This window comes from Aplidium turbinatum, chromosome 16 (genome assembly GCF_918807975.1).
Source record: "Aplidium turbinatum chromosome 16, kaAplTurb1.1, whole genome shotgun sequence".
Classification (NCBI taxonomy): Eukaryota; Metazoa; Chordata; class Ascidiacea; order Aplousobranchia; family Polyclinidae; genus Aplidium; species Aplidium turbinatum.
In genome coordinates this window covers 4163613-4168823 of record NC_137487.1, presented here as the reverse complement: position 1 = coordinate 4168823, position 5211 = coordinate 4163613, and the positions used below count along the sequence as shown (strand labels likewise).

Genomic DNA, 5211 nt, shown 5'->3' with positions numbered 1-5211 from the left:
GTGTTGATGTTCTGAAGCAATCACTCCTGCGGGAATGGGCCAAAATACCCCAGAATGAGCTACGTGCATGTGTCGAAAATTTCCTACAAAGAATTGAGAGAGTTATCCAAGTGAAGGTCGAACACATTGAAAGTCAATGAAAAAAATTATGCCTAGTATTGTAAGCTCTAATTGTGATACCTTTTTGATAAAATTTTATTTATTTTTTTAGCAATGAATTGTTTATAAGTTGGTACAAGGACTTTTTGTTCATCCTGATGTGTATAGGTGAGACGACCATTTATTAGGTTTTAATGAACGATAAAACGAAGTATGTCTCCAAAATGAAAGCTATGAATATAAAACAAACAAAGTAAGTCAGTGTCACACAATCAGAACTTAAAGCAACAGAAAGTTCCTTCAACTGAACACTGTAACATGAAAACAGGTTTGCTGAGACTGAGTGAGCCGAGAGGTGTAAACAGACAAAAAAAAACATTGGTAGCACTGGCCGAGCAAAGAAACCATAATGTAAAAACATAAAGTAGAATAAACCTAAATTTGCAACAATAGGTTCTATGCTTCACCAATATCGAAATATGTTGAAACGAGACAAAGTGTTTATGTACAATCTTTAATATTTCCTCCAGAACTATCAACAATTGTCCGTGCAAGTTGTTGTTTAACAATTGAGCAAAATATCAAAAATCATGACAGGAACAGGAAAATTAGTTTTGCTCCGAACATACAGCTTCTAGCTTTATGTATATAAGTCGTGGCAAGTCGAATATTGTCATAAAGTTAAATACAAAACTATCAACAATGAATAAGTTGGTTGTGTTCGCTTTGCTCTTTGCCGTGCTACTTTTATCTGTGGATGCAAGAACAAGAAGAAGAAGGTTTGTAACATTTAACTAAACTTAGTTTCTTTATTAATTTGTTTAGCCCTATCTTAGTACGGGGTGTTTTCGTACGCGGAAAGTACGTCACGGGCTATGTTAGCCTCGTGCTGATTAATCGCTAATAATGGGAGCTATGAGAATCACAGAGCCAAAATATTTTACAAGATAATAGCCAATAGCCATGTGTATTGTGCGTATAGAAATTAAACTTTTATCTAACAAATATATTGAAATAAAGTGTTTGAGATGAAAAAACGTCAGAAAATCGGTTTTTATTTTAATTTCCTTAAAATAGCTTTAAAATTGAAATTTTTAAATTATAACATAGAGTAATACTAAACTAAACAAAACATTACTTTTGCTCATAAGCATAAGGCATTTTTGAACATTTTTACGTTTCAAAGTAATTGCACTAACATTTATATTGCACTAACATTAACATATATATAACTACCATTGCACAAAAATGTCTAGCCACCTGAGACGAAATGCTTATTGTGAAAGGCAGGAAGGTAGAAAAATGACCAGTTTACGTTTAAAAAATTCGCAAAAAATAAAAAATAAAAGTTAACAGATTTCACATTTCTAGCATATTTCCTTTTGTAAAATATTTCACTACTAGAGTGGGAGGTCCTCATAAAACCCGATGTCGCTACAGATAGGGTTTTAAACCCCACTTACCTAATTACTAAACTACACAATGAGGTTTGTAGCATTTTAATTCAAATTACTTTGATAAAATGCCGTATTTGATAGCATTGTATAATTACTGAACTTTTATTTTGCAGATCATCTTGCCTGTATCAATGCCGACGAATACGGTGCCTTAGACATGATCGGCGTTGTCTCATACGACGAGCCAAATGTATTCGTAGCTGCCGCCGCCGAGGTGATGAAGAAGGTGATTGGTTGGAAGAGGATGCCCAATGGCCGCCAATATATACTGTATAATGACGCTGATGAGGGCTATTAACCAACAAATGGTTTCGGTAAGTTTGGAAATAGTTAAGCAGTAGTTTTTTATATTCATCTGTTCAACTTGTAAATGAATGAACCAGAGATATCTCAAGATGTGGTCAGGCTTGTCACAATCTGTAGACTTTTGAAGGTTTGTGCTAACAGTCAAACTTAAAATTGAAAAATAACATTTTACGATCTGTCGCTACATCACTACAATGAATTTATAAAACTTGTCGTTGCAAATTAATTTGAAACACTTGATCTTATCGACTTTCGCGCATCCATCGCATGTTCGCGGTGCTCTAACCTAGTGTTTCTTAACCTTTTTCCTTGTTGTAACCAGTTCTCGCACCCTTCCCTAAAATGGATAAAGATAGAAGCCACCCTATAATTTAGAATGTTGCCTGAAAGCCTTGTAAACAAATATGGCGTCATACGACAATTTATAAATGACCTCAATTATTCAACACTCCTGCATCCCATCGCAGCAGGTCACGAATCCATTTGTAGTGCTTTCACCACTGGTTAAAAAACCACCGCTTCAAGCGCTTACAAAGCATTCAGTGTCAGCGCAACGAATACATTATTATCTTGTAACATTCCTTTGCCAAGTGCCAAGTGCGAATAAGATTCACGTTTCAATATCCTTCGATGTGATCCAACTTGGCCGATGGACAATACAAGTCGACGGACAATAATTCACTAAATATAAAACAGTTTTAAAGTCGCTGCTTCAAATATTTTGTTTAAATGTGTATTCATAAAGACTAACGTTGCTTTAAAGTTCGAACAACGTTTAGTTAGTGAAAGCCTCTAACAAGTTTATCAACTGTACATTTAGAAACTTTAGATCCAACAAGCAATATACTTGATAAATGTTGATAAAATGTTTCGATGTCATAAATAGTTGTTCAGTCGTCACAAAAGGATGGATAGTAATTACGTCACAATGATGTGACATTGGTCTTTCACCTCAATTATACGTGAAAGGGAAAAAGTTAAGTTCAGATGTACTCTCTTAAGTTAACAAAATAAGTTCTTGGAATACTCAACATCAGACGAAAAGTTTCTAGACAAACTTCATCCCACAAGCAACTTTACATACTTGTAGATGCTTTGAAATATTAATGCATACTTTGTTGCTGAGGCTATGCAATAGATTGAGTTTCGCTTTTAGCAACATGATCGTTGCTTACTTATCTTGATAGGCCGTATCTACATTATAAGTTTTATTAGTGAGGTTAATCGAATTGTTGTGGTCTGTACATTATTCCATCCGCTAGATGCCGCCACGTGTCGTGCAGAACACTCACCTCTCAGCTACACAGCAAGTCCAATTGCAGACCAATGGGCTTTCGGAAAAAAAACAACATATCTTTAGTTTAAAAAATAACGACAATCTGTGTTTTTTTCCAGAAATTGGAATGATATTGAAAAAGAAGATTCAGAACATGGAAACTATTTTGCGCACTTTGCAATATATATAATTATGCTGATAAAACTGCTCGAAATTTTATTTACGAAAACTTCAAACGTACTAATGTACAATTTGTGTTTACAGAAAATAAAATCGTGTCATTCACAAAGTGTGTTTCGTAAAGTTGAAGATATCGCAAAAACTCTTGTTTATCGGATTGATGAAAAAACACTTTTTTTCAATAAAGCACATGTAATATTAGCTAATTGAGGGTTATAGGTGAATTGTTCGTAAACGGTTTTTCGTACAACAATTGTTCGTAAACAGTTGTTCGTAAAATTAATTCTTCGCAAAACAATTCTTCGTAAATCATTTCTTCGTATACATCAATTGTTCGTATAGTGAATTGTTCGTAAACAGGTGATAGGTCAACTGTTTGTGAACAATTTTTCAGGTGTTACTCAGGGGCGCCGGTAGCGGGGGAGGGGCATCATGAGAGACAGAGGGGCAATGGTGCCCTTTTAAAGTCATGTAAGCTACTGCACATTTTGCAATATAACAATTTTTGCTATTCGCTTTTAGCCTAATTATAACACAGGCCAACAAAAAGTTTTTGGCACAAATAAAGGTGAGAGTCATTTTAAAGTATTTCAAGGCCCCTGATTCCGAAAATGCACTTAGTTTTTTCGATTTGGTCTAGTTTTTGAGATATTCGACAATGAAAATATTTTTGAAATCTTTAATCAAAAGCTCAAAATAATATTTGGAGCACAAATTCTGCAACACAGTAGGTTACATCCATGGTATCATGTCCTTCTTTGTATACCGGACACTTGTATCATTACTCGATAGTGAGCTGATAGATGAGCATTATCGCTCTATCTTATCTTAAAAGTTTTGAAAAAATTGGCCTTTTAGCAAAAAAAGTGCTTTTTTTCATAATCGTGCTCCTCCCCCCCCCCAGTCAAAAATTGTTTCGGCGCCCCTGTTGTTACTCGTGCGGGACATTTCCATTGAAAATGCTCAAATTTCCAATAAGTAGTTTCTTGCCCTTGTGCGTTAAATGCACTATAATCTTTGTAATAAAGCTGGCCACCATACAAAAGTTTTGGCTTTCCTTTTTCGTTGCCATTCTGAATTAGGGACTCTATACACTCTGTCTGCTCGTCTACAGCACGTCACATCTAGCACATCTCTAGCATATACGCTACCCTAATTAATTGTTCGTAAAGAATTGTAACTGTTTTACGAACAATTGGTAATTGTATGCACGAAGAAATGCTTTACGAACAATTGTTTACGAACAATTGTTTTACGAACAAATGTTTACGAAAAAAACGTCGGACACCCTAATTGAGATATAGGTTATAAAATGAAAATGTTATCTGGGAAGATAGGGAAACCTCAGCAGGCAAAATTTTCGAAGTTCTAGCCTGCTGAAAGGCTACAACACACTATACAAACTTTCGAGAAATAAACCATTGAACTCCTTTTGCGGTCGTAAAAAAAAAATGAAATGGTGGGCTAACATAAATTTTAAACAAAATGTCTACCCTAATCCAATTTTAATTTGATGGATTTAATTACATACAAAGTCTCGATAAAAAGAATATAGCTTCTAAAAATCCCTAAAAAGTGACCACAACAAGATTATAACTTATTTGTCTAAATTTTTCTGGGGAGCAAGCCCCCACACCTCTTTCGTTTTAATTATTTGGACATTAATTTTTACATTGCATTGTTCATTTATGTTATAAATTTCACTTAGTTGAAACTCTAGTCCTTTCCCATCTTTTTTTAGATTCCCTTCTGCATTGCCGGCACGGTCTATCAACTATTTTATTCTATAATATCTTAACCCCATCTGTAGCGACACGGGGTTTTATGAGGATGCCCCACTCTAGTAGTGAAATGTTTCTCAGAAGGAAATATGCTAGAAATGCGAAATTTCTT

General features: G+C 34.8%; 1 long non-coding RNA gene across 1 annotated transcript; it reads left to right on the top strand.

Annotated features, from left to right (window-relative positions):
- Nucleotides 1–779: 779 nt before the first annotated feature.
- On the top strand, nt 780–3420 carry LOC145785044 (uncharacterized). The gene is made up of 3 exons (XR_014291108.1): nt 780–878; nt 1670–1870; nt 3258–3420. It is a non-coding gene; the product is annotated as an uncharacterized LOC145785044 (long non-coding RNA).
- The last annotated feature ends 1791 nt before the right edge of the window (nt 3421–5211 follow it).